This window comes from Pteropus vampyrus, unplaced genomic scaffold (genome assembly GCF_000151845.1).
Source record: "Pteropus vampyrus isolate Shadow unplaced genomic scaffold, Pvam_2.0 Scaffold420, whole genome shotgun sequence".
Classification (NCBI taxonomy): Eukaryota; Metazoa; Chordata; class Mammalia; order Chiroptera; family Pteropodidae; genus Pteropus; species Pteropus vampyrus.
Window position 1 is genome coordinate 1,460,796 of NW_011889201.1, and position 19,430 is coordinate 1,480,225.

General features: G+C 36.2%; 1 protein-coding gene across 1 annotated transcript in view; it reads right to left on the bottom strand.

Annotated features, from left to right (window-relative positions):
- The window catches only part of SHQ1 (SHQ1, H/ACA ribonucleoprotein assembly factor), a 74,797-nt gene that overhangs the window by 34,023 nt on the left and 21,344 nt on the right, over positions 1-19,430 (bottom strand). The gene's annotated exons all lie outside the window — the stretch shown is intronic.

Here is a 19,430-nt window from a genome sequence, read left to right on the forward strand (position 1 = left end):
TTTGCTCAAAGAAATTGTCTTTGACTCTAGTAAGGTATCAAAACTGATATCCCCAAGGGCGGGGAAAAAAGTGGCGTAGATGATAGAGGCTCTGTTCATCTCTCTGGCAACCAAATCAAAATTATGACAGAAACAAGGAGCAAACAGCAAGGAAAAATCACCTGAGATCTAGATGAACAAGCCATACAACTAAGGAGAAATCTAAGAAATCACCCTGCAACGGCAGAAGGTGGGACGGGGCGGGATGCAAGGCTGCCCAGTCCCGAGGGGTTGAGTGAGACAAAGGCTGTGGCTGCAGCAGCTGGCAGCTGCAGATGCCTCTTAAAGGAGCTGTGCCTAAGAGCGGACTTTCGCGGTGACAGACCTGCTCGCTCTGAGCACCAGTACCGGTTCAGCTGCGGGCAGGGAGCACCAGGGACTTACAGGGGTACACTCAATTGTCGGAGTGAGGGCGGAGGCAAGACTCACACTGGCTCTGTACAGAAGTGTTGGCAGTATCCATTGTTCTTCTGTGGAGCCCTCCCGCCTTCCACTGCACAGACTCAGTGCCGCCATATCCGAGATAAATTCAAAGTGGGTAACAGAGGTCACTCCGCCCAGAGGATTCCCTGAAACTCCACCTTCCCCAACTCACCCAAGCCATGTCCAGGTGTGTCCTCGCTTAGTCAGGCGCCCCTTGCTGAGCAGCACCTAGACTCAAGTCACACTGGTGGCAGCTGGCCTCGGTTTATGGTGTGGTCTTTTGAGGTAACTATAAGCATAGCATCTGTGGATTGCTTGCTGAATCTTAACAGGTGGCCCTGGAGGGGCACAGACTTTGGCTAAACTTGGCCTGCAGCTGAACCCCTCTCAGGACTGTGCTACTGGACATCTACTACACAAATCCACACTAATAAGACTGGGAGACTTAGCAGCTTTGCTTAGTACACAGAAAGACACAGAAAGGCAGCCAAAATGGGAAGACAAAGAAAGAAGCAGAAACCATATGAGAGAACAGAGGTCCAGAAATAATGGAGTCAAGCAATCTAACAGATGCAGAATTCAAAACACTGGTCATAAAGATGCTCAATGAACTTATGGGAAGTATAGATGAATTCAGTAAGAACTTCAACAAAGAGAGAAGAAACATAAAAATGGAAATGGAAATGATAAAAGTGAACCAGTCAGAAATGAAGAACACATTATCTGAGATTATTAAATGGAATAAACAGAGTGAATAAAAAAGAAGATCAAATGGCCTATATAGAGGATGACAAGGCCGAGGACACTCATAAGAATGGCAAGAAAAAAGAACCAAAGACTATAATAAAAATTTAAGGAGCCTATGGTACACTATTAAAGGTAAAAATATTCATGTCATAGGGGTACCTGAAGGAAAACAAGATGTTGAAGAGGTATTTGAAGAAATAATGATAGAAAACTTCCCTAACCTGGTCAAGGAAATAGACATAAAACACTAGAAAACTCAGGGTCCCAAAAACAGGAATCCAAAGAGGCCCACACCAAAACACATCATAATTAAAATGCCAAATGTTAAATACAAAGAGAGAATCTTAAAAGCAGCAAGAGAAGAGGAGTTAGTTATCTACAAGGGAGCACCCATAAAACTGGCAGCTGATTTCTCAAAAGAAACTGTGTAGGACAGAGAGCTCGGCACAAAATATTCAACATGATGAAAGGTCAGGATTTACAATCAAGAATACTTTATAAGGCAAAACTATCATTTAGAGTTGAAGGACACATAAAGAGCTTCCTAGATAAAAATAAGCTAAAGGAATTTATCAACACCAAGCCAGTATTACAGGAAATTTTGGAGGAACTTCTTTAAGAAGAAAAAACATGTATCAAAAACAGGAATAAAGAATGGTAATAACTACATTCCTATCAACAAGTACCTCAAATGAAAAAGAATTAAGTGCTCCAACCAAAAGATAGAGTGGCTGAATGGTTAAAAAAAAAAAAAAAAAAAAAGACCCCTATATATGCTGCATGCAAGAGACTCGCTTCAAATTAAAAGACACACAGAGACTAAAAAGAAGGGGATGGAAAAAGATATTGCCTTGATGGACCTAGAGGGTATTTGCACTGAATGAAACAGGTCAGATAGAGAAAGGCAAATATCGCATGATTTCATGTACACGTGGAATCCAAAGAACAAAATCAACAACAACAACAACAAAAGTGGAAATAAACTCATAGATACAGAGAATATTTAGAGGGATACTAGATGGGAAGGGGGTTGGGGAGACAAAAAAAAAAAGGCAAAGAGATTAAGAGGTACGAATGGATAGTTGCAGAACAGACATGGAGATGTAGAGTGTAGCATGGGGAAGATGGTTAATGTCATAATAAATATGTAAGGGGGAAGAGGGGTACTAGATTTAGTGGGGTGATCGCTTTGTGAGTTATGCGGATCTCTGATCACTATGCTATACAGCTAAAACTGGTATATTATTGTATGCCAACTACAACTGAAAAACTCATTGAATTGTACAATGTAAATATAAGCAACTAATTGGCTATTACATCTCAGTAAGGATGGAAAAAAGTTTGGCAAAAAAAAATATATCCCCAAAGAACTGTATGTGGCCTGGAGTTATGGGCAAGAGTCTGGGAAAAACGAGATCATCAGAACAGGTATCATTTTTCACACTTCACTGTGTCATTTAAAGCACACCATATAATTGTAAATCTAGGGTGAAATGTGATATCTATCACTAGACCAGTAGCAGTTCAACTAAACAAAAGGCAAATATGCCATATAATATTTAAGATATATTTTAGTGTTTGATGTGTTGTTTTAAAATTCGGAGAACACATGCACAGTAGACTTCTAATGAAATGTCTTTTTCCTGCTATCTAATTTTATATAAATGAGAGAAACTCCATGTTTGAAAGTAATGTCAAATTATCACTTAACAAATGCTAAGTTCATATTTGAGAAATCTCAGTAAGCACTGATGAATTATCTAATTATATTTAATACATTTCATTTATTTGGTTGGGCCTTGAGTGAAGACCACCACACTTTTTATTTTATTCAGTTCTGTAATATTGTTACTTGAGGAAAAAATTATAACAAGCATTTATTTATATCACTCCCATAAATTTTTTAAAAGGCATACCTGGGAAAAAAACTACATGTTCACTATGAATCCACAAAACAGAGACAACTTTTAGCAACATAATGTGCTTCTTACTAGGATTTTTTTGTGAATACATATTTTTTAATGTGATTGAGTAACTTCAGCATATATAGCTTTACACACACTGTTTTTTCTATCTGGCTTTCCAGTTATAGTTTTTCATGACAGTATAGTATTGTTGCCTCCTAAACAACAATTTCCAATTAACCATCCTAGAGAGTGGGCTCTTGACACAGAAATCTTGACCTTGTTTTATCTTTAGCATTGAGTACAATGCTGCCCATAGAAGTTCAGTAAATTTTGGATTCAATTAGACTGAATTCCTCTAAACAAATGAACCACAAAGAACAGAAATATCTATAATTATAAATAATTATATTTAATAATTATATTAATGATTTAGCAATTATAAATATTTCAGATAAATGTGGCTTAATCTTGGAAACTTATTATTCACAGGTATCACACTATATGGTAAACAAGATTAAATTGAATGGCTATACATGATATCCTTCAGTTACACTGCAGATCACTCAATTTGCCACCTGCACAGGTGAATGATTTGGAGAATGTCCCAGAATTATAGGCTGGAGTATCTTCTTTCTTCTGTCGGTCTCTAGATATGGGGAAAACACATGAGTGCAGATCCTGGGACGGTCAATTCTAGGGCCTGACTCCTCAGAGAAGCTGCACACATTCCAACACTATACTCTCTGAGCCAATATTGCTCAATAACAAGTAGGTGACATGCACACACACCTGACCATTCAAACATCCACACACTCTCTCTCTCCATCTCTCTCTTGCACTCCTCCAACCTATTTTGACTTTTCCACCCGTAACTAAATAAGCATTCACAGAAAGTTATGTTTCCTTTGTCATTTATCTGAATATATAGCATCTATGTAAGTGCAAGTATCCTTGTTTTATGACTAAGACATGAAGAGTAGAACGAACACTGAAGGGCCTAGAAGAACTAGGTTTAGTATTATATAAAGAGAGAGTAAAACTGCTTCTTTTCTTTGAAGCTTTTTACTGAATTAGAAAAATTTCAGTTCAATGAGCGTTTACTGAGCATCAGTAATAATTGTCCGATATGCTAGCTGCCAGGGTACTAATTTGAATGACTCTTTGCCCTTTGGAACATTCACAGTCTAGATTTCTTTGGGCTCTTTTCCCTTGGATCAGTAATTAACAATGAAATCACAAAATCTTTCCTCCTGGAATCATATAGCGTGAGATTAAAACCTATATTATACCTTATCCCCAGACATACGATTGTCCATTTCAAATTTCTTTTTTTCTTAAAATGATAGTTGTCTTTTTGTTCCTTAATATTTTAAATTATGACACAGGAATTCCCAAAGCAAAGTAACAAAGGCCAAGTTGTTTGCATCCAGGAAATACCTGCTGCCATTATGACAAAGGCTCGGTATGCAAAAGTTAAGCTTCTATTTCTTCCCCAAGCAAACAGAACATACAACTGAAACAGAGTGTGAACATTTTACATCTGGCATAAAATCTTAAGCTCCAACAGTTGAGTTTCTCTGTCTTCAACTGAGTTCCAGTAACTGGCATAGACTGACTTTAGTCTCTGAACCCCAACTCCAACTTCCTAAGTGAGATAAGCCTTCCTCTGCCAGAATTCAAACTTTGAGAATAAATGTATGTGCTTCTCTTTGGAAATAAAGGATGGTTGTTCCTCCAAACTTCTGAGCAAGTATTCCATCACTGAAAAATGGTTGGTAGCCACGAAACATATTTTTGCCAATCCATATATTAAATATCAATGAAGCCTAATTTTTCTTAAAAAATAAACAGAAAGGTCTGTTATAGTCTTTCTGTACTCCGAAAAGATAGTTTTATGTGCTTCATGTGGTAAGTGCTCCTCACTTTAGAAGCCACTACAATAAAAAATTTGGAGGATAAATGTATAAACCAAAATCATGACTTATCAATATCATAAAATGCTCCAGGAAAAGGAGGTAAGGCAAACATAAAATAAAAACAGAAAACACAATATGCTTTATGAAAGTACTAATGTATTATTTTAAGTTTAAATCATGAGAGTTCTATGAGGAAAAGATACCACAAACATATAACGGCTCATATATCCTTTTGTTTAAACCTTCCAAAAAGTTACACCAAGTGAAAACAGCTAAAGATGGATCAGAAATTTGCTAATATCCATCCACTTAAAATATAATCTGTCAAATTATTCCAATACTGTTAATATCTGTATTTTTAAAATAAAAACTATTTCTTGGAAAGCTGTTTAATTCAGAACAGTAAATGTATAATCAATGATAAAATTATCTAAAATAAATACCTTGGATCACTTAAAATCTGGAGATATACCTTAAGGAGTCCTTTTTCCAACATCATTCCCCACCCCAGGTGCAACAATATGCTCTGGAGTTCTATTATTTCCCACCATCTATTTATTCAGGGCAGTAGTCAGAGAAAGAAATGGGACAAGTCAAATGATCACAATCAGTCTCACAACTTTCACAACATGCTGTGAATGTAATTAATCCTCTATTTATTTAGGGGACTTCACACCCCTACATTAAGGCAACAAATCCCTGCTGGTTTTGGCTGAGATAATTATGTTGTAACAAGGACTGGGTTTCAATCATAATAGGCAGAAGAAAAAGGAAATTGTACTTGAAGTTGTCAGTTTTTTAAAAAAGCTTTGTGACTCCATTTAAAGGACACTCTTGACAAAGCTCTCCTTAAATAGAGAACTTAAGTATGGTAACCATACATATGCCACATTAATCAATGTAAGTCTCTTCTCTGAATGAGATGTGAAAATTCTGTAAAGAATACTGATTTACAAAACCTGACTAAGTCAATTCCCACCCAAACTCACTTGTGTGGGTCTCTTCCAGAGAGAATCCTCCAAAGAACTCTGAAGTGCAAAAATATATAAGAACAAGGAGGTGAAGGAAAATACCAATTTGCTTACACAGTAGTTAATTATATACTGTAAAAAGCCATGGCTCCCGCAAGCCACAACCAGGGATTTGAGAAAACTTGAGCCAAGTATCTGGGACCAAAACAGGTAAAGAAAGAGACAAAAGCTAACACAGCCACCCAGCCACAGCTCTAAAATGGACTTGACACATGCAAGCCTCTATGTACCAATAAATGCAGGCACTTTCCAGTTTGGGAGCTGTCTGTCTACTCACCTGATAATTTTTATCATTTTTTTTTTTTTTAAACAAAAACTCCTAACTACACTTTCTCCTCTAACCTCCTCCACCTTAAGAAAATTAATTTGAAAATATAAAGCCTTGACCATTTTATTTTTATAAACTCTCTATTTTTATTAATATATTAATTATGATGCCCACAGTACGTGAAGATAAATGAATTATTTTTCCAAATTTCTAAAAATTCTCACATATATCAAATCTATTTTTTTCAAGATCTGGATTCACACTGATTAGAATGTATGTATTAAGTATCTTAATATCTCAATAATATCTCACTACCTTTCAATAGCATTGAAGCAAGAAACTGGGCATTTCAGTTCCAGTTCTTAGTAAAAACAAAACAAAATATGATATCTTGGAATAGGAAAAAGACATTAGGTAAAAACTAGGAAAATCTAAATAAATTATGGACTTTAGTTAATAATATTTTATCAATAATGGTTCATTAACTATTAGTAATAGGAGAAACTGAATATGGGGTATCTGGGAACTCTGTACTACCTTCACATTTTTTTGGGAAGTCTAAAACTATTCTAAAATTAAAAGTTTACCTTAAGAAACTTACCTTATCTTAGGATAGAAATTACAGGAAAAAAAAAAAAAGCAAAAAGACCAATCAAAAACCTCTACAAAACTTTAACATTCAGATATATAATTCTTTTGCTAGTTTTCTCAATACCCACACTTACAGTAAGTATTCATATCTTTACAAAGGGTTATTTTAGACTGATTTTTGTAGGAACATTCATAATCCTATGATTTACTGGCATATTTTTTGTGAGAGAAGTCCAATGAAGACCCCAGTGAGCATTGCTCAACTCCTGGTAATCAGGTAAAGAACCACTAAGTAAATCCTTTCTATATGAAACCACACAGAAGGAATACAAGTGAATGGATATTGGCATGTACTAATCTTTCCTTACAAAGATAAAACCTCCTTCCATCTAGAATGAATTTGTGGATTTAAATCAATCTGTGAATTAAATTAAAAATAAACAGTAAAACTAAAGAGAAACTTGACATGCTAGAAAAAGCACCTTAACAGACTGATTTCAATTCAAAGGAGATTTAATTTGCCTGAAATCAGCACAACTGTTTCTTGAAATTTCTATATGCTAATCATTAGCAGCTAATGTAACACAATGTTTTACTATTTGTCAGAGAAAGAAACCAAGAGTGTCTGATTATCACTTGGTATGCCTGAATTTAATAGACTGCTAAATTCACCTCAGTACTATATTTTTAATATGAATACTTATGACATGGGCAATGGTAGGTGTCAGGGCTCTCCCTCATCTATGGCTCAGAATGGTGTCATGGAATTACAGCAGTGTCCTCCTAAGGTGTCAGCATGCCCCATATGCAACCTTCTCTGAGAAATGCTACTCACTAGTGACAAAGTGAGCCCTGGGGCCATGTGTGTACCACTTTGGGGGAATTCTCAACCCCAAGCCCACAGTGACCAAGGCAACTGGGCCAGGAAAAGACAAAGACCCATGCTGGGACAACCACTTTCTCTCGCCCTTGGAATTATAAACAAGGGAGTCTAGTCCATCTCTACTGAAACTTGGCACATGTAAACTCGGGGCTGTGGAATAACCATTTTCTATGTACATCAAGAAACAAGAGTGGCATTAACTTGCAGAAAGAATCAACATGAGAGACTACATATCACCAGAGAGTAAGCCAACTGCCACACTTCATGACTTGGGCTTATGGGGCTCAGCTGTACTCTCAGCATCTGGATTCAAGAAGATAACCTGTAGTCTTCTAATAAAGACCCCATTTTTACTATAAAAGTCTGAGTGGGTTTCTCTTATGTAACCAACTGATTTCTAAGTCAAGAATAATGATAAAAGTTTCCAGCACATAGAATGGAGAAATAAAGTTTTCACAGCTGGCCCTGTTACAAAATATTGTGACCTCAGGCTAACTATAGACCCTCTTATTCAATAATAAAGGGATACTACGAATGCAAAAAAGCCTCACATCCATTCTTGCCGTTCCAACACACCACAGTTACAATCAGGAAATCTGTTCACCATGTTGCTTACATGTTTTACTTGTCTACTCGTCTGCATGATGTTATTTCCCCAGCATGGAATGCATCTACTCTTGATTATTATGATATTCAGATGTGAAACAGTACTATGTAACCAGATACCATTTTTTATGTTTTGCTATTAATTCATATGCCTTCTTTGTCCAAACTCTTCTCTATACATCATTTCCAGCTGTGATCCAAATGTTCCCGACTATTTCTTTATGGATATTCCTTAGAGATCTTAAATTGGTATTTCTAAAACTGAACTCATCTTTATTCCCTCTCACTTCTCTTCCAATCTACACCCTCTCCAATATTATTTAATTTCAGCAAATGCACCTCCAACAGCCCAGTTAATTGACCAAGTCAAAATCTGGATCTCGCCTCTGACTCCTTCCTCTTCTCACTCTCTCCTGATATTCAATCAATTACTAAGTCCTGTCTCATATGCCTCTCAAATCTGACCATTAGTCTCCTTCCCAACTTTCACTACCCTAGCTCAGGCTACACTGGCCTTTTGTTTTGCCTGGATCTCCCTGCCTCCTAACTAGCCTTTCAGTCTTGAGTCTGATCTCTGCCCCACTCCAATTCATTCTCCACAATATGACCTGATGGATCTTCCCAGAACCTCATCATGTCACTCATATAGATACTCCACAGCTTAAACTCTTCAGTTGCTCCACATTCTCCCAGGACAAAGTCCAAACATCTTTTATGGGGCCAAGGCTCTACATGAAATTTCTGGCCTCACTTCTTTCCTCCCATTCCTGTATTATGATCCATCCACCCTGAGCTTTTGAGCTCTTTAAAAGGGTATATTCTTCTGTCTCTATTGTCTGAAATACTCTTCAACCATGATTCTTTACCTGCATCTGACCAACTCTTACTGATCTTCTAGCTCTCAGCTTCAACTCTTCCTTCTGGAAGCTGTTTTTTGTACCCCAATTGTAGGCATGTGGCCTCCTAGGTGCTTCCACAGCACCCATACCTCCCCACTGTAGCTGCTATCAAGTTACAGCATAATATTCCCCTTACATCTATATTCCCCACTAGAAGAACAGCTTTAAGATGGATCTCATTCACCAGAGTATCCCCATCACCTATCTCAGTATCTGGCATATAGTAGGGCTCAATAATCAGTGGTTAAAAAAAATAAATAATTCTACTTTCACATTCAATGCTGATTATTTTACCTCTAAATCTGAGTTAACCCCACTCCCATAGCTTTTGACAGATAAACCAGGAACAAAAGAAAGCCAAAAGCGAGAGATCTATGTTGTTCTCAGGCACATAATCCTATTCCCTACCAAAGCACATTACTCAGAGGACGCAGCTGAAACAGTATGAAGCAATGATAAGGTCCTAGGTTTTCTAAACTGTTAAGATTTCAATGCAGAAACGGCTTAGGTTTATTCACAACTGAGAAAGCTGAAGGCCAGGATTTATCAAACGAGATAAAAACTCTTCAGTGACTGAGCAGTTTCCCTCTACAAACTTTCCACATTTGTGTCCAACAGGTCACAAAATAAGATTTCAATTACTGGGGTGAAAATAGGCTAAAAAGTAGTGAAAACAATAGATGCACCAAAAATATTAATCAGAGTAAACTATCAGTTCAGTGTAAAAACTTTCAGCATTTCAAAGACTTATTTTTTCTTTTCTTCCCACAACCTTAGGAAACTAAATTAGAGAGAGAAAAAAAGTGTAATTAAAGCCTTCACAAGATCAGATCTGTACTGAAGATAGCTGAGATTTTAGATTTTAATTTAATTTAAAAAATTTATTTTTCCATATAGCAAAACAAAATAATACCCTACTCGATCCTTTGTCATTTCAAAATACAACATGCCTTAAAACCATATAGTATTAAATTTTCTTCAGCAGGCATATACTCCTTTAATAATGAGGAACAAATTAGTTACTTTTAAAGAATACTACACTATGGATATTGTGTTATGAAGGAAAATGATTTATAGGGTACTATAATAATATAAAACAAATTACAAAATGTTATGCATATTTTAAGCTAATTATTTCCACTGGCTTAAAATGCACTGCAAAATAACTAGAAATATTAAAATGATATTGGCTGTATTAGACAAAATGATGAAGTGACATGCTACGGTCTTATGGCCAATGAGAGGTAGAACTGGCACATATTTTACAGTTCATACTTTTCTATCCTATAACCTTATATATCCTATACTCTTTTATATCCTATATCCTCATATAAAAGGATATAAAGTGATAAACTTTGAGGGAGTCAGAACTGTCACTGCTATTTATCAGTGCAGCCCACCAGCAAAGAAATCAGGGGAAGAGCAAAAGCTTATACTGAATGTACCTGAAAATTTCAACAAAAATAAATTTTTAAAATGCTAAAATATTTCTTTTTAAACAAAAAGAAATGCTCCCTCAATTGGCTCTACTAGGTACCATTCAATTTAACTAAAATTTACTGTGCTCACAAGGGACTGTGATGGGCCCAGATAGGTGCTCATTCACCTGGACTTTAAAATTTTAGAGGGAAAAAGAGATATGCACCTAAATGACTACAACATGAGGCAAGCATGAGATGTATTCAAATGATCTCTAAACCAAGTGCCATGGGAACATCTGGAAGGAAGATAAATGAATCTTTAATTCCTCTTCCAATAGGAAAAGCTTTCTAAAGGGAGGTCTTTTTTCTTTTATTTTGTTCCCCTTCCCCACTGCCCATATATCCTGGGTAAAGACAATTGGTTGTCTAGATGTCATATCTGGAAAAGTATGAAATCCAGACTCAGAAGACTTGAGACTATCACAGACCTACCTCTTATAAGCTATACGACTTCAGGCAAATCATTTGCTGCAGTGGCCACCACACTTGAAACTTCTAATGAAACTTACACTAAAGGATGGCAAGAAACATCCTTTTTCAGAAAAACAAGTTGCAAAGTCTGTAACTCAGAATAAGGGCACAGGGGCATCAGTTTTTTAGATCTGTAAATAAGGTCTACAAGACACAGATAACACAAGGAAAAATAACTAAGTACTACTGAAGCAAAACTTATAAGAATGACTTTGCTACCCATATTCTGACAAGTTCTTGCCAAAATAAATGTCTAACTGTAAAAATGGAAGGTGTTCTTTGTGTTAGTCAGAACTGAGCAATTGTCTGGTATTTCAAATAAAATTTTACATAATCTTTATTGTTATAGTAAAAAAAAAAAGAGAGAGACCAAGGAAAATACGAAATTACTTTAAAACATAAAAGTAAGGTGCTAAATTCTACTGATAAACTATATGGGAAAGAAATAAACCAGAAGGTGAAAGGTAAGGAAGAAATCAGTTATGAAAATCACAGGCCCTCACTGCAGTATAATAAATTCAGTTTGGAAACATGGCGGAGTGAGAGACGTCCCCAGATCTCTCCCCTTGAAACAACAATAAGCTGAACATCTAAAACTCAACAAAAAAACACCCAAACTGCACACCAGTACGTCTGAGCGTGGGATCTGCGCATAAGAGCTACCACAGGTCAGAAACCCAGGTGTCGGGTGGTGGACTGGAAGGAATAAAGAAGCTGCCTCTCTGAGCTGCTAGAGTTCCCTGTAGGGAGAGGGGAAGAGAAGAAGAAGCAGCGAATTCCCTGAACAGCCCTGCCTGGGAATGCTGTGAGCTCCCCGCACTTGGCTGGCAGCAGGACCCAGTCATCAGGACAGAAGAAAGAGGCGGGAGGGCAGAAAAACAGCAGTTGATTTTTACCAGCTGCGGATGCAAAACTGAGGCTGAGCTGCAGCCCCCCAAGCCCCATCCTGGAGGGCTCCACCCCCCATACCCTCTGAGACCAAATACCGTGGAGCCCCATGGGAATCTGAGCAAATGCTACCAAAACTGTTGCTAACACTAACAGAGACTGAAACTGAGAGTAGAGAGCATGATTAAATATCTATCAGGAAAAAAAAAGGCATTTTTAAGGCTTTATATAAAGCAGGGATCCAAGAGATTTAGACATCACGTACTGGAAACCAAAAGAAAAGCACAGCAGGTTAAAGACAGATCTTTATATAATAAATCTTCTTTCTGTAAAAAAAGCAGAATACAGTTCCATTAATGCCCAGGTAGAAAAATTATCCATTAAACACCATGAACAACCAAGGTGACAAGACATCTCAGAAAAAAAGAGAAAAATCTCCAGAAAATAATCTTACAGACATAGAAATATGTGGCTTAACTGACAGAGAATTCAGAATGGTACTTCTGAAAAAACTCAGTGAGTTCTGAAACAACTCATATCAACAATTTCAGGAACTGAAAAAACAACTAGATGAGCAGAGCAATGAGACTGAAAATCTCAAAAGGAACCAAGTAGAACTTCTGGAGATGAAGAACACACTGACAGAGTTGAAAAATGAAATAGCAAGCTTGGGAAATAGAGTCGACCAAATGGAGGAAAGGATCAGTGATATCGAAGACAGAAATCTAGAAATAAATCAGAAGGAAGAAGAGAGAATCAAATTAAAAATAATGAAAGAGAATAATGGGCATTACCGAAGGCGAGGAAAAGGAGCAGGGACTAGAAAGCATTTTTAGACAAAGAGTGGACCAGAATTTCCCAAATCTAAGGAATAAGCTGGAGCTTGGAATTCAAAAAGTCAACAGAACACCCAATTATCTCAACCCAAAAAGGCCTTCTCCAAGACACATTGCATTAAAGTTATCAAAAATCAATGACAAAGAATTCTCAGGGCAGCCAGAGGGAAGAAAACGGTAACTTAAAAAGGAAAATCCGTAAGATTATTGTCGGGCTTCTCAGCACAAACCTTACAAGCCAGAAATGAATGGAATCAAATATTCAAACTATTAAGTGAAATGAACTACTAGCCTAGAATAATGTATCTAGCTAAGCTCTCCTTTAGATATGAAGGAGAAATTAAGACTTTTCCATACATACAAAAATGGAAGGAATTCTCCACTACGAGGCCTGCACTACAGGAAATACTGAAAAGGGTCAGCTCACCTAAAACAAAATGACAAAAAAAATACATAATTACGAGTAAAGTGACTATCGGGCAAATAGAAGCAGAGGAGTGCAACCCTTACTAAGAACAGGGCATTATAGGCTTAAATAATAAGTGGAGTTTTGTTATAAAAAGATTGTAATTAACGTTCAGCACACAAAGGGATGAACAGAGATAACAATGACTGAAAGGGAAAATTCAAAGATCCAAATGTGCAAAGGGAAATGGAGATAAGGCAAACGCAGAAGAAAAGGGATGACTATATATATATATATACCTGTCCTTATCATATTCATAATGGTAATCACACACCAAAGATTCAGAACTGAAGTATATAACATAAAACAAGAAGAACCGGAGGCACAAACCACAAAAGCCAATCAAAATAAAAAAAACAGAAACACAAAGACAAGGAAGCAATGGAAACACTGAGCTACCAGAAAGCAAAAGATAAAATGGCTATAAGAAGACCTCATATTTCAATCATCACCCTAAATGTAAATGGACTGAAATCAACAATAAAAAGGCACAGAGTTGCAGATTGGATTAAAACACAAAACCCAAACATATGCTGCCTCCAGGAGATACATCTCAGCTCCAAAGACAAACAGACTCAAAGGGAAACAGTGCAAAATGATATTTCAAACAAATGGCATTCAGAGAAAAGCAAGAGTAGCAATACTAATATCAGACAAAATAGACTTCGAAATAAAAAAGGTAAAGAAAGATACTGAGGGACGCTTCATCATGATAAAGGGAACCATGCACCAAGAAGACATAACGCTTATTAATATCTATGCTCCCAATCAGGAAGCCCCGTAACATGTAAGTCAATTATTAATAGAACTAAAGAGAGAAACAGACCAAAACACTATCGTAATAGGGGACCTAAATACCCCACTGTCAGATATGGACAGATCATCTAAACAAAAAATCAATAAGGAAAGAAAATACTTAAATGACACATTAGACCAACCGGACATAACTGACATTTACAGAGCCTTTCATCCCAAAACAGCTGCTTATAGATTCTTCTCAAGTGCACATGAAACGTTCTCAAGAACTGACCACATATTGGGACACAGGGATGGCCTCAACAAATAAAAGAGGGTTGAAATCATACCAACCATATTCTCTGAACACAATGCTTTGAAACTAGAGATCAGCTGTAAAAAGAAATCTAGAAGAATCACAAATACATGAAGATTAAACAACATGCTACTGAAGAATAACTGGGTAACAGAATAAATAAAAAAAGATCAAGAGATACATAGAAACAAATGATAATGATAGTACAACATATCGAAACTTCTGGGACAAGGCAACAGTGGTCATAAGACAAAAGTTCATATCATTACAGGCCTATTCCAAATAAACGACCTAACACTATATGTTAAAAAAAACTAGAAAATGAAGAACAAACAAAGCCTAAGTCAGCAGAAGGAAAGAAATCATCAAAATTAGAGCAGAAATAAATGAAATTGAAAACAAAGACAGAAAAAATAACTGCAACAAAGAGCTGGTTCTTTTAGAAGGTTAATAAAATTGACAAACCCCTGGCTAGACTCAATAAAGAAAAAAGAGAAAGGACACAAATAACCAAAATCAGGAATGAAAGAGAGAAAATTATGACTGACATCTCAGAAATACAAAGGATCATACAAGAATACTATGAATAAGAACATATACACCAAATTTAATAACCTAGAAAAAATGGGAACAGTACTTAGAAAAATACAACCTTCCTAGACTGAATTAAGAACTGGAAAATCTAAATAGACTAATCAGCAGTATGGAAATTGAAACAATCATCAAAACCTATCAAAAAGTAAAAGTCCAGGACCTGATGGCTTCACCAGTGAATTCCACCAAACATTCAAAGAAGATTTAATACCTATTCTCAAACTCTTCTAAAAATTTGAATACTTCCCAACTCATTTTATGAGGCCAATACTATTGTGATACCAAAACCTGGTAAAGATAACATACAAAAAAGAAAACTACAGACCAATATATCTCATGAACACAGACGCAAAAATCCTCAATAACATATTAGTGAACCGAATACAGCAACATATTAAAAAGATTATACCCCACGATCAAGTGGGTTTCATTCCATAGGCACAAAGATGGTTCAACATATGCAAATCGATTAATGTGATACACTACATAAACAAATTAAAAAATAAGAATCATATGATCATATCAATAGATGCAGAAAAAGCCTTTGACAAGTTACAGCATTCATTAATGATCAAAACACTTAACAAAATTAGTATGGAAGGAAAGTACCTTAACATAATAAAGGCCGTATATGACAAACCCTCAGCCAACATTATACTTAATGGTGAAAAACTAAAAACCTTCCCTCTAAGATCAGGAACAAGACAAGGTTGTCCACTATCGCCACTGTTATTCATATAAGATTGGAGGTCCTAGCAAGTGCAAACAGGCAAGAGAAAGATATAAAGGGCATCGAAATAGGAAATGAAGAGGTCAAACTGTCACTATATGTGGATGACATGATTCTCTACATAGAAAATCCTAAAAGCTCCACAAGAACACTACTAGAAATAATAAGCAAATACAGCAGTCTCTGGATACAAAATCCACATTCAAAAATCCATAGCATTCCTATACTCTAATAATGAAGTGTCAGAAAAAGAAGTGGAAAAAATCATTCCTTTTGCAATTGCAACAAAAAGATAAAATACCTAGGAATAGATTTAATGAAACATGTGAAGGACCTATATAATGAAAACTACAAGACCCTATTAAAAGAAATCGAAGAAGATACAAAGAAATGGAAAGATATTCAAATGACCATATTCCGTAAAGCACTATACAGATTTAATGCAATCTCCATCAAAATCCCATAGGCATTTTTTTAAAGAAATAGAACAAAAAAATCATCAGATTTGTATGGAAGCACAAAAGACCCCGAAATGCCAAAGCCATCCTGAGAAAAAAAAAAAAAAAGAGGCTGGAGGCAACACTCTGCCCAACTTCAAATCATACTACAAAGCGATAGTAATCAAAACGGCATGGTATTGGCAGCAAAACAGACACACGGACCAGTGGAACGGAATCGAGAGTCCAGAAGTAAACCCATGTTTATATGGGCAAATAATTTTCAACAAAAAAGCCAAAAACATACAGTGGAGAAAGAAAAACCTCTTCAAAAAATGGTGCTGGGAAAACTGGAAAGCCACCTGCAAAAGTATGTAACTAGACTGTTGTGTATCACCACACACCAAAATTCACTCGAAATGGATTAAGGACCTGAATATAAGACCTGAAACAGTAAAATGCATAGAAGAAAACATAGGAACGAAACTCAAGGACCTTGGACTTAAGGAGGATTTTATAAATTTGACCTCAAAAGCAAGAGAAGTAAAAGTTAAAATAAATTAATGTAACTACATCAAACTAAAAAGCTTCTGCTCAGCTAAAGAAATCGTCAACAAAGTAAAGAAAGAACCATCCGAATGGGAAAATATATTTGCAACTGACACCTCTGATAAGGGCCTAATATCCAAAATATACAAAGAACCCATAATGAACTCACTAAGAACAAAAAAACAAACAATCCAATCAAAAACTGGGCAGAGGATCTGAACAGACACTTCTCTCTAGAGGACATACAAATGGCCAACAAATATATGAAAAGATGCTCAACACTGCTAGCTATTAGGGAAATGCAAATCAAAACCACAATGAGATACCATCTCACACCTGTCAGAATAGCTATAATCAACGGAATAAGGAATAACAAATGTTGGAGAGGATGTGGAGAGAAAGGAACCCTCATACTCTGTGGTAGGACTGCAAATTGGTACAGCCACTACGGAAAATAGTATGGAGGTTCTTCAAAAAACTAAGAATTGATCTACCATATGATCCAGCAATCCCTCTACTGGGTATTTACCCCAAAGACTTGAAAACCCATATCTGAAAAGATATTTGTCCACCGATGTTCATAGCAGCATTATTCACAGTGGCCAGGACATGGAAGCAACTGAAGTGTTTTATAATAGTTGATTGGTTAAAGAAGCTGTGGCACAATGGAATATTACTCAGCCATAAGAAGAGATGAAATACTGCCATTTGCGACAACTTAGATGAACCTCGAGATAATCATGCTAAGTTAAATAAGCCAGACTGAAAAAGTTGAAAATCACATGATATCACTTATATGTGGGATATAACACTAAAAGCAACAAATGAACAGAACAAACAGAGACTCGTGGACATGTAGTATAGATTAATGGTTACCAGAGGGTAGGGAGTGGGGGAAGTGGAGGTAGCTAGACAGTTAAAGGGGGTCAAGTATAGGGAGGTGGGGGGAGGGTGAAGTGGGTAAAGCAGATCAAATACATGGTAGCTGAAGGAAACTGGAGTTTGGGTGGTAAACACAAAATAGAATATACAGATGTCAAATTATAATGTGCACCTGAAAATTATATAACTGTATTAACCAATGTTACCCCAATAAACTTAATAAAAAAATGTAAAATAATAATAATAAAAATAAATAAATAAATTCAGAGCCAAGCGAGTTCACCGTAAAGATGACACTGGAAAGTTCAATTATGTTGTGCTTGAAAAATTAAGGATGAAATTAGGTAATTTAATAAAAATTAGGTAAATCAACAAATGTCTTATTTCAAGGGGGAGAAAAAACAGCTAGGCTAGACTAGAGTTAAAATATATAAAAACACACAAAGTGAAAACAACTCAGCCTATTTAGGAAAAGGAAACTTACGGTCAAATTGGTAAGATGAAAAAAAATTTTACAAAGTAATCTGAAGAGTTCTCCCTCTCCTATCTCACTTCCCAACACATTTTAAAAAGTAGTATTATAACAATTATTAGACTCTAAGAATTTCATTTCATTTGCTGCAACTTAAAACCAAGGAGGAAAAATTTAAGAGAAATAAAGTCTAATAATTCCCATATCAACTTGAGGGCACATATACTTCTACTTTAATGAAATATGATCTCTCTAGTTAATAAGGAATGCCACAAATAGAGAAAGGAGGAACTCGCAGAAATGGGATCAATGCTGGCACAAACCTCAATTCTCATTACATGTTTATAAAATCCTTATCCTCAAAGAAAAAAGAAAAACCTAAGTCCATATAAATAGTCTCTTTCAATTTAATTTTATTATAAAAACAACAGGAAATGGCAGCAGGGTATTTGATAAGCTCAATTAGCAGGAGGATCTAATAAAGTGATGACATGCCATTATGACCTCAGGGGTTAAAGATGTAATTTTCCATCTGGCAAAATCTAGATTTCCAACTCAAATGCTGACACCACCTGCTGTATATTATTAGGCGCTACCTAAACAGTCCCTAAGCATTTTCCTTACAACAGGTATAGCTTCAAGAATTTTTTTATTTCAGTCTGCAACATAATTGCTTCCCATGAACAGAAATTGAAAATAAATTCTACATAATGGCTCACTGAAACAGGCATTAAAGCCATACAAAAGCATTAATTTACCAATCATGGTAATACTAAAAATATCATGATCATTTTTCTTTTACGTCACGAATGATATTGTGCCATCATTATCTACAGCACCTAAGAATCATTCCAGTCACGAGCTCTCTTTGCATTTTCTCAATTAATAGCCTCTTGATACTGAAATGAATACTTTGGGCATGTCTGATATGAATTAGGTCTATATAATCCCTTCACAGAATGAAAATTCACTGCATTTTAAAACCTAATGTAGTTCCTTGAGTGAGGAAACGGCAATGGCAAAGCCTTTTAAATTTTTCCATACCAAGTGCAAGGAGTCCATTTGTGAGTGTTCACACCCTTAGATACATGTGTTACCAAGAATCATGTTACTAGGCTCCAAAGGCTGTATTTTGTATACTCTGAATTATGGACTCTGTGAGCCAGTGGCTAGCCAATGAATGCACAGCTCTCGCTGTGATTAGAACTGATAAGGTTTGTGTCCTGAGATGTTTATACAGGTGCTGTATACACACAAACACAC